At 38.8% G+C, this 11,184-nt stretch overlaps 1 non-coding gene across 1 annotated transcript; it reads right to left on the bottom strand.

Annotated features, from left to right (window-relative positions):
- Positions 1–1,020: 1,020 nt before the first annotated feature.
- Positions 1,021–1,126, bottom strand: LOC148846166 (small nucleolar RNA R71). The gene has a single exon (XR_016102701.1). It is a non-coding gene; the product is annotated as a small nucleolar RNA R71 (small nucleolar RNA).
- Between the last annotated feature and the right edge of the window lie 10,058 nt (positions 1,127–11,184).

The raw sequence follows: 11,184 nt of genomic DNA, 5'->3' as shown, positions 1-11,184 counted from the left end.
TGAAACATTCAAAGCTCGTCTGGTGGCGAAAGGGTACACTCAGAAAGAGGGCATCGATTATGCTACTTCTTCCATATTCATGTTGCATTGCTTGATTGTCCAATAGGCCCTATGTTCAATTTCCACCGGCAAGTGGCAAGATTTGCCAAAAATTACCCTATAAGGGGACATACTTATTGGGGTCTTGTAAGCTGTCCGGTATGCCCAGAGAGCATCATCTAGAAGTATGTTCCAATCCTTCCTTCCTGGATTCACCATCTTTTGCAAGATGGACTTTACCTCTCTATTGGAAATTTCAGCTTGCTCGTTAGTCTGGGGATGATAAGCAGTGACAATTCAGTGATGCACCCCATATCTTCTCAACAAGGCTTCCACTGTTCTATTGCAAAAATGGGTCCCTTGATCGCTTATGATGGCTCGAGGAATGCCAAACCTACTGAAGTTGTTAGACTTTATAAACCCTACAACACATTTAGAATCATCAGTTTTGGTGGCTTTGGCTTCCACCCATTTTGAGACATAATCGACTGCCAAAAGTATGTAAGAAAAACCACAAGAAGGGGGAAAGGGTCCCATGAAATCAATGCCCCAAACATCAAATATTTCACATATAAGAATGGGGGTTTGGGGCATCTCATTCCTACCATGCATGCCAAACATTGATGGGACTATGCTTGTCCAAACATTGATGGGGCGACATCCAGCATTTGCAAGCCTACCATCCATGCCAATAATTTTGAAACAAAACCTGTAATAATTCAAATGATCCAGACAAGCATTCAGTTTAGTGGGTTACCAAATGATGACCCTAATGCACACATTGTTAACTTCTTAGAAATATGTGATACATTTAAACATAATGGAGTTAGTGATGATGCTATTAGGCTTAGATTATTTCCTTTTTCATTGCGTGATAGAGCTAAAGATTGGCTTAACTCACTCCGTGCAGGAAGTATCACCATTGGGAATGATCTAACCCAGAAATTTTTGGCTAAATATTTCCCACCCTCCAAAACAGCAAAGTTAATTAATGATATTACTACATTTGCTCAATTTGAGAGGGAATCCTTGTATGAAGCATGGGAAAGATTCAAGGTGATACTTAGGAAGCGCCCCACCATGGGATACCAATTTGGTGACAAATACAAACTTTTTATAATGGTATTACCCCCTCTAATCGGTCCATTATTGATGCAGTTGCAGGTGGTACAATCATGAGGAAAACTCCGGAGGAAGCATATGACTTAGTGGAGGAGATGACATCAAACAGCTACCAATGGAGCAATGATCGAACCAATCAAAGGGGAGTACACCACATAGATTCCTTTGCCTCCCTATCTGTACAAATAGCCAATCTAAATAAGAGAGTGGATAATTTTAGTATTGCAGCCATTAGTACACCATATAGCATCTCATGTGATTTATGTGGTCAAATAGGACATGCCAATTCTGATTGTCAAATAAATAGTCCTTTTATTTTTCATGAGAATGCTAATTTTGTCTCTCATGTTGGTAGGACAAACTACAACCCATATTGAAATACATACAACCTAGGGTGGAGGAGTCATCCAAACTTTTCATGGAGTAACAATCAGCAAAAGGCACCCATGGGATTCCAACCATAGCCGCCCCCACAAGAAAAAAAGAGCAATTTGGAGGAGATGATCTCTAAGTTCATCAACATTGCTGAAGCAAAATCCCAAAGCCATGAAACATCAATTAAGAACTTAGAGGCTCAAGTGGGGTAGATCGTGAGCATATTATCAGAGAGGAAAGAAGGAAGGCTACCCAGCAATGCATAAAAGAATCCCAGAGAGCATGTGAACGCCATAGCCTTAAGAAGCGGGAAGACAATCGGCGAAACCCAAGAAGACGACAAGGAATCTGAATCGGCCAATTTGCAAAAGGAAAATGAGAGAAGTACCCCTAAACTAAATTTACATGAAATTCAATTCCCGATTCCCTACCCAAGAAGAGTTTTGAAGGCAAAATTAGATAAACAATTTGAAAAATTTTTGGAAGTGTTTAAAAAGATTCACATTAACCTTCATATTCTTGATGTGTTATCACAGATGCCCAAGTATGCAAAATTCCTGAAGGAGGTGATGTCCAATAAAAGAAAATGGGAGGATTGCGAGATGGTAAAACAAAACGAAGAATGTTTAGCCATTCTTCAAAATAAGCTACCACCAAAACTGAAGGATCCAGGGAGTTTCTCTATACCTTGCACCATAGGAAATGTTGAATTCGATAAAGCCTTATGCGATCTTGGTGATAGTATAAATTTAATGCCCTATTATATTTTTAAGAGACTTGGATTACATGAACTAACATCTACCACCATTACCCTACAACTGGCTGATCGAAGCATCAAATACCCTAGGGGAATAGTGGAAGATGTCTTAGTTAAAGTAGGGAATTTCATCATCCCTGCTGATTTCATTGTGTTGGATATGGAGGAGGATAGATAAATGCCATTAATTCTAGGGAGACCCTTTCTTGCAACTGGTAATGCTTTAACTGATGTACAAAAGGGTAAACTTACTCTTTGGATTAATGGAGAAGAAACGATATTTAATGTTTTTCAAACCCTAAAGGATCCCAACACTAAAGAACATGAAATTTATGTAATCGACTCCATTGATGTGGTGGTAGCAGAAATTAATAAATCAAAGATAGATGACCCCCTTGCAAACTGTCTCACTAATTCTAGTAATAACATGCAGGTAGTGGAGGACGAAGTAGAGGAGGTAATAAATTATTTAGAGGCTGGCCAAAAAGAGTGCAAGCCAAGAAAAGGGAGATTTCTATCCTCTATCAAAGCACATCCAGCTTTGGAACTCAAACCCTTACCTTTTCATTTAAAATATATGTTTTTGGGAAACAGTTCCACCTTACCTGTAATCATCTCATCTGATTTGACAGGTCTCCAAGAGGAAAAGCTTGTGAGAGTACTCAAGCAACACATATTGGCCATAGGATGGAGCATTGCAGACATAAAAGGAATCAACCCATTGGTATGCACACGCAAAATTCTGATGGAGGAAGGCTGCATCCCAAGGCACTACCAAAAAGGAGGTTGAATCCAAAAATGCAACAGGTGGTAAAGGCAGAAATTCTGAACTGGCTCAAAGCAGGTATTATTTATCCAATTTCACATTCATCATGGGTAAGCCCCGTTCAAGTTGTACCAAAGAAAGGTGGGATGACTGTAATTATATATGAAAATAATGAATCAACTCCCACAAGAACAATAACTGGCTGGAGGGTGTGCATAGACTATCGAAAACTAAATGAGACCACTAGGAAAGATCACTTCCCACTGCCATTTATTGATCAGATGATAGAGAGACTTGCAGGGCACGAATATTATTGCTTCCTGGATGGCTACTTCGGGTACCTTCAAGTACCCATTGCACTGGTAGATTAGGAAAAAAGCACTTTTACTTGCCCTTATGGGACCGTTGCCTTTAGGAGAATGCCATTTGAATTGTGCAATGCACCTGCCACTTTCCAACGATGTATGATGTCATTATTTGGTGACTTCATCGATGACTTCATGGAAGTCTTCATGGATGATTTCTCTATTTATGGATCATCATTCGATGAATGCTTGTTTAATTTGGAAAAGGTAATCCAAAGGTGTGAGGAATCTAACCTTGTTTTAAATTGGGAAAAATGCCATTTCATGGTTAGAGAAGAAATCGTTCTAGGGCATAAGGTGTCTTCCCAGGGCATCGAGGTTGATAAAGCTAAAATAGAACTTATTGAAAAATTAACTCCACCATAGTCAGTAAAAGATGTTAGGGGCTTTCTTGGGCATGTTGGTTTTTATAGGCGGTTCATCAAAGATTTCTAAAAAATTGCCAGGCCCCTAACAAATCTGCTAGTTAAGGATGTGCCTTTTAATTTCAATGATGATTGTTTGCAAGCATTCAACACCCTTAAAGAGAAATTGGTTCAAGCGCCGATTGTATCAGCTCCTGAATGGGAACTACCCTTCAAAATAATGTGTGATGCAAGCAATGATACTTTAGGCGCAGTTTTAGGGCAAAGAAAAGATAAGAAATTTCATACCATTTACTATGCAAGTAGGACCATGAATGAAGCACAAAAAAAGTATTCCACTACCAAAAAAGAACTACTTGCAGTAGTATTTTCTATTGAAAAATTCAGATCCTATTTGCTTTTATCTAAAGTCATCATATTCACTAACCATGCTACCTTGAGGTATCTGCTTGCTAAGAAGGATGCAAAACCTAGGCTGCTACGATGGATCTTGTTGTTGCAAGAATTTGATTTAGAAATTAAGGACAAGAAGGTTAGTGAGAATATGGTAGCTGACCATTTATCAAGGCTGGATGAAAAGTATGTCAAAAATATTGATAATTCAGCCTTACATGATGAATTCCCAGATGAGCAACTTTATGCAATTAATGATCATAATGAACCTTGGTTTGATGATTTGGCTAATTTCATGGCAGGGAATGTGATGCCTCTTCACCTAACATATCAATAGAGAAAGAAAATTTTCTCTAATGTGAAATAATACTTGTGGGATGAAACCCTACTTGTACAAAATCTGCAGGGACGGCTTGATAAGGAGATGTATTCCTGAGGAGGAAGTACAAAGTGTCATACAATTCTGCCATGACAAAGAAGTAGGAGGTCACCATGGAGCATCAAGAACTGCTTCAAAAATTCTTCAAAGCGGTTTGTACTGGCCATCACTCTTCAGGGATGTATTCAAATATGTAAGTGCTTGCAATCATTGCCAAAGGACAGGTAATATCTCCCGAAGAAATGAGTTGCCCTTAAGCAATATACTTGTCTGCGAAATATTTGATGTGTGGGGCATCGATTTCATGGGATCCTTTCCAAAGTCTGTTAATAATTCTTATATAGTTGTGGCTGTGGACTATATGAGTAAATGGGTGAAAGCATGTACCTACCCTACTAATGATGCTCGAATTGTCATTAAATTCATTAAAAATTTCATATTTACTCATTTTAGAACACCTCGAGCCATCATAAGTGATGGGGGGAAGCACTTTTGCAATAGGCAATTTGAACAACTGCTAAATAAGTATGGTGTTACACACCGAATTGCAACCCCTTACCACCCTCAGACCAGCGGCCAAGTAGAAGTCTCTAATAGGGAATTAAAGCAGATTTTAGAAAAAACAGTTATCACATCTAGGAGATATTAGTCCTTAAAGTTAGATGATGCACTTTGGGCTTATCGTACTGCATTTAAAAGCCCAATTGGTATGTCTCCCTACCAACTAGTTTTCGGCAAAGCATGCCATCTACCCATTGAGTTGGAACATAAATCTTATTGGGCTACCAAATTTCTGAATTTTGAATTAAGCAATGTAGGTGAGGCAAGGAAACTTCAGCTCAACGAGTTCGATGAATGGAGGAATCATGCTTACGAGAATGCCCAAAAAACCAAGGCATGGAAAATTGCTAGGAAGGAGTTCAAGAAAGGAGATAAGGTGCTGATCTTTAATTCTTGCCTAAAGCTATTTCTTGGGAAATTGAAAACCAGGTGGAGTAGACCTTTTGTGGTGGCTAAGGTATTCCCGTATGGAGCAATTGAACTACATAATGATGATGGGAGTACATTCAAGGTAAATGGATAGCGGTTGAAACATTATATTGAAGGAGAGCAACCCATCCACCATGGGTCCATTCTTTCCTTAAAACCGCCATAAAAGGAAAGGTGAAAGTCAAGCTCATGACTTAAAAAGAGTGCTTGTGGGAGGCAACCCATTCAGTTTAGTTGTTTGTTTTGTTCAGTTTTTTTTTTTTTATCTCTTAATAAGTGTTTTCTTTTTTTCACATCTCACATTTGCAAGATCTCAACAAGGCATTCAGGGAAGTCCTCTTAAATCTCGCTCTCCTTGTTCTTGTTATGCATATTCCATACATTGAGGACAATGTATATCTTAAGTGTGGGGGAGGATTAAGCGGTTGATAATTTTTTTTTTCGGACTCTAGCATGCTTTAATCATCTTATTAACCCATCATTTTGAAATTTTTGCTCCTTGGAGACTTGTTTTTGAATGATTGCAAACCACCCTGAATCATGTGTTCAGGTGGGATAGACAGGAAAGGATGCTGGCGAATCTAGCTGAAATTTTTGGCTATGGAAGGTATCTCAGTAGTTTGAATGATCAACGGGCAAGATGCAATACAGATTGGACCCTTGTGAGCATTTGGTTTCTAACGGACAAACATGGGTTGATTATTCTAGAACTTGTTTTGTTAGGCATGTTAAGACCACGATAATGAGTTCATGTATTGGAACATGTTATCAAAAAGAAAAAAGAAAAAAAAACTCATGTGAAATGGAGCATAAAATGCACTCACATCGACAGAAAAAAAGAGAGAGAGAGAGAGAGAGCTAGTGTGAGATGGAGAATAAAATGCACTCAACTAAAAAAATAAAAGGGTGAGATGGAGCATAAAATGCACTCATCCCTAAATCCCAAACCCTAATTCACCTTTTGATGCATTGCACTCATGATAAGTGGTGGAGATGTGATACATAAGCAAGCTTATGGTAATAACATCCCTTGTTTTGTTTTGAAGAATCATGAAAGGGTATTTTTTTGAATCTTGTTGCATGTGATTGTGAAAATAATGAGGGTTTACTCTAGCCCTAAATTATTCATGCGAAGAGATGCTTGTTTCTCTTGATTGTCGATCTCACTTGGGGACATGTGGATTGGCAATTTCAGATTATTCTTTGACAAGTTAAAGAGGAATAGAAATGGACGACTACAAGGACCACTAATACTGGATCAAGGCATGTGGGAGAATAGATACCCTGTTGAGAAAAATCCAAAACAATCTTTTAGTTAGTTTGTTCTTGTTTTAATTTTGTTTTGAGATTTGTCTTGCCCGAGGACGGGCAAGAGTTTAAGTGTGGGGGATTTGATGAGAGGAGAATTTATCAAATTTTTATCCCCAATTACTTTGTCTTTTATACTTAATTAGCACCTAATTGGACTCATATTTCTGTTTAGGGCATGAAAGAAAGGAATCAAGAGCAAAGAAAGACAAATCGGATTATTTTTCACAGTTTCGACATCATTCAGTGATCTGGGCCTAACTCATGTCTCCAAACTCCGAATGGGTTGATTCAAGACCCACTGAAAAGATAATAGAATACGCCACAACTTTCATATTTTGGGTTTTCGCTGATTCGGCCTGCATCAAAGTAAAATTCTGGCCTGAAGTTGGGGAAATTCATAGGAAGGCCCAATCCGCAGCTAAAGCCCAACTTGTAGAAAAGTCTGGCAGCAGCCCAATTCGCAGAGAAGGTCTAATATGAATCTAAGAACAAGAAACTGAGAAGAGTCCTTTCAGATCTAAATTTTTGATGTAATCTTAGAGAGATAAAGGGATAGAGTTCATTAGATAAAGAGATAAGATTAGAATGAGGATAGGACTTTCTATTTTTGTAAGATCAACTTCAAGAGGAAATAGGAGACCACCTCCTCCCCTTTTAGCTATATAAAGGAAGGGGCGGACCAGCTAAGGGCATCACTCAATCACTCACTTCCAGATTTTAATCAAGAAGCAAGGAGCAATCAGTCAAGAAGGGTTCAAGAAAGGTTCAAGAATTCAAGAAACTTTAAGAAGAAGGTGGTGGCAAGAAGAGGAGATCTCAGCACCATGGGCGAATTCAAGAGTTCTTTCTTCCCCTTTGTTTGCTTTAATTCTTCCATCATGAACTGATTTTTTTTTTTTGCTAGGAATATGGAAAGCCTAACCATATTAATGAATATATTTTTATCTTCTTGATTTATCCAATATTGTGATTTCAATATAGTCTATGAATTATTGTGCTTATTGCAATTAAGATCTTGGCCACTTCTTAATTGATTTGGGTTATGTGAATGAATTGAGAAAGGAATTCACATAATTGATAGAATAATTTATAGTGTGGATTGAATGGTATATAGAGATATATATACATGATTCATCTGAATTTATTGGTTTTCTTGGACTTAATGCACTCCCATCTTGAGAGCTCTACTCGAGAGATCGAAGGGTTACCTGATGGACGTAGGTTTAGTATATCTCGAGTGAGAATATTATATAAATTTGAGAAAATCTCAGCTTATGGGAATGACAATTAGTCTTGGATAATTGGACCCATCAATATTCATTACATTGGTTAGGTGGACCAAAAGTCCTAGCAATTTCATCATTTGCATATTAGATTAGTGATCAAACTTGGTTTTATTTTCTTTGTTCCAGTTTTATTTTCAGTAGTTCTTGCTCAATCCCAAATTTCGATTGTCCAAATAATTAGGGAAAACTATGATTCTAATACTTATTTTGTTAAATCCCCGTGGGTATTATTATACTACTTGATAACTTGTGCACTTGCTAGGGTTATATATTTATAGCTATCAAGGTACACGTAACCATATCGTGAAAAATCATCAGTGAAGGTGATGAAATACACGTGTTTATTCCGTGTCCTAACACTCAAGGGACCACATACATCTGTATGTATAAGGTCAAGTGTGCCTGTACATCTTTCAGGCTTACCGCTAAATGGCCGTTTTGTCATCTTGCCTTGCAGGCAAGGTTCACAAGTGGGAAGATCTTCTACAGTTAGAAAATCCAAAGGACCATCATTTACCAACCTTGTGATTCGGTCAACACCGATGTGGCCAAGTCGGTAATGCCACAGACACGTCGGATTAACTGTATCACGGGCTCTCTTTTTGGGGTTTTCAGCCGATGTAGTTTCAGTTATGTTAGTTTATAGAGAAGGATGTAGAACATAAAGACCGTTTTCCAGTTCCCTGTATACGATGAATCTGTTATTTCTTTTAATAGTAATCGTATTAATAAAGAAGGTAGAATAGTCATTTGCACACAGTTTTGAGACAAAAGTTAAATTTCTTCTTAAATTTTGTACATAAAGTCAATCTTTCAGTACAATGGTTCATTCTCTAAAAATTAATTCCACGGTTCCTATGGCCGCGGCTGCAACAGTTGCAGTTGTCCCCAAGTAGAGCATGACTTCTCCTTCACTCAACCTTCCGCTTACCTTGAACCCTTGCAGTGAGTTACACGCATGAGTTGAAGCCCTGGAGTCAATACACCAGGACGCAGAAGTTACCAATAGATTGGTTTCTATAACACAAGATTCGAAATTACCTTTCTTCGGTTCCAGGTAGGCAGGACAGTTCCTTTTCCAGTGGTCGGTCTTCTTGCAGAAGTGACAGATATCCGATGCTTTTTCTTTCTTTCGTTTCTTGGGTTTGGTAGCCTTCTTCTGGGGCTTTCTCTTTTCCTTCCTTTTCTTGCCCGATTTGCCAGTTTCAATAAGCATGGCAATGGGATCATTCTTTGGCTCTCTACAACATATTGCTGAGTTCCTGCAAGCTGAAGTTCAGCTTGTTCATGTTGTAGTTCATGATGAATGGATTAAAGAATGGAGGCAGAGATTTGAGAATAGCATCGATCTGTGTTACCAGATCCAGCCGGATCCAAGGGCCTCTAGTTCATTGATATAGCCCATCATCTGGAGACAATGGTCGTGAATTTGTTGGACCTTGGACATCTACGCGGTCTTGAACTATTTCAAGACCTTCTGCCGAGTAGAACAATTATGCTATTCGTACATTGTCTTGAGACTATCCAATACGTCCATAGAAAGTTTGATCTATTCGAACTGCCTCTGAATTGGATTGTCCAAAGAGGCAATGATATAGTAGCGGGCAAGGGAGTTTTTCTCCTCCCATTCTTGGTATTCTCTTCTCTGGGCCTCAGAAGCCCTATCTCCCGGATGATCCGGGGCAGGATTCTTGGCTACCTTATCCAACTTTTCAGAGGTTAAGACCAATATAAGGTTCCTGTGCCAGTCGGCATAGTTTGGGCCCTTCATCTTGTTGTCGTCAAGCAACTTTGCAAATTGTCTATTTTCTATTTTCTGATAAAAGAGCAAACATCAGTCCACAACATAATTTGATTCATGTTCATTACATAGATATGAATTTTAATCTATGTTCCATTTTCATTTATTCATCTCTGAGATTTCCCTCCTTTCTCAGTGACGGAGACTACGAGTTGTCTCTGGAAATGTGAGAAATCACATAGGGTGCATGGAGCCAACTGTTTTAGCTGCATAACCCCACCAACTTTCTGTGAAGGATCATATCCACTCATCACATGAGCTTTCCCTTTGGCTTCTGTTAGACAAGGTTCAAAGCCATTTTCAGGTAAACCTCTCTATCCAATGAGTGCTTACCCATCATTTCCTGGTGAAGCCCCCTCCCACATCGGTCTATGACGCCCCTATCATCTTATGAAACATTCAGACAAGCCGAACAGCAAATGGATAGCCCATTTTCTGGTGCGTTTCCTCATTACTGAAGGATCCATCCTCATGCTAATGATGGAAGGCCTTTAGAGAGTTCATTATATGAATCTCCCTATCACATGCACTCATATTAGCTGGAGGGAACAGTTAATTATGCCCTAGTTTGATCTAGGTCAAACCCAAGTGACTCCCACTGACTTTCATAAAGTCAGATTTCGGTGGGCTCAAATCGGCTAGGGTCCTGCACATAACCTCTCCGTGAGGTGTGGGACCCACCACTGAAGGAGGTCATCCAATGACCAAAAGGGACCATGGCAATGATGCGCATTCAGCCATGGTGTGCACAATAGCCACTTTTAATTGATCATGTGCCAAGCATTTATGGTCCGTGTACATAGCACATCACACATCCATACATCACATGCAGGGATAAATTGATCCGATCAATTGATTCCCTGTAAAGCCCATTAGAAGCCCATTTTGAATCCATAACATTAACCATTAATATTATCTAGGTATATGGGCCGACTTAGGGTTGATGGGTTCGGCCCATATAGCTTTATATGTAGAGTGGGCTTTTAGCAGTTTTAACAATTTAAAACTGGGCCTTTACAGGTTGGACCGAATTAACTATTTAATTAAATATCAATCCTCAGGCCCATTAGTGGGAAAAAAAATGGCTGACTTTCAGCCTAGATCGAACCCTAGATTTGGTCCAAACAATTTGAACAAATCTTGGTTCGAATGGGTCTAGGGTTTGATCTTTATTTAAATCTTTAATTCAAGAAAATAATCTAAAATTAAATACTGATAAAAGAAAAGAAATATGG

The sequence above is a fragment of the Nelumbo lutea genome, chromosome 7, assembly GCF_056320005.1.
Source record: "Nelumbo lutea isolate HS-2025 chromosome 7, American lotus-T2T, whole genome shotgun sequence".
Classification (NCBI taxonomy): domain Eukaryota; kingdom Viridiplantae; phylum Streptophyta; class Magnoliopsida; order Proteales; family Nelumbonaceae; genus Nelumbo; species Nelumbo lutea.
This window is presented reverse-complemented; position numbering and strand designations above follow the sequence as displayed.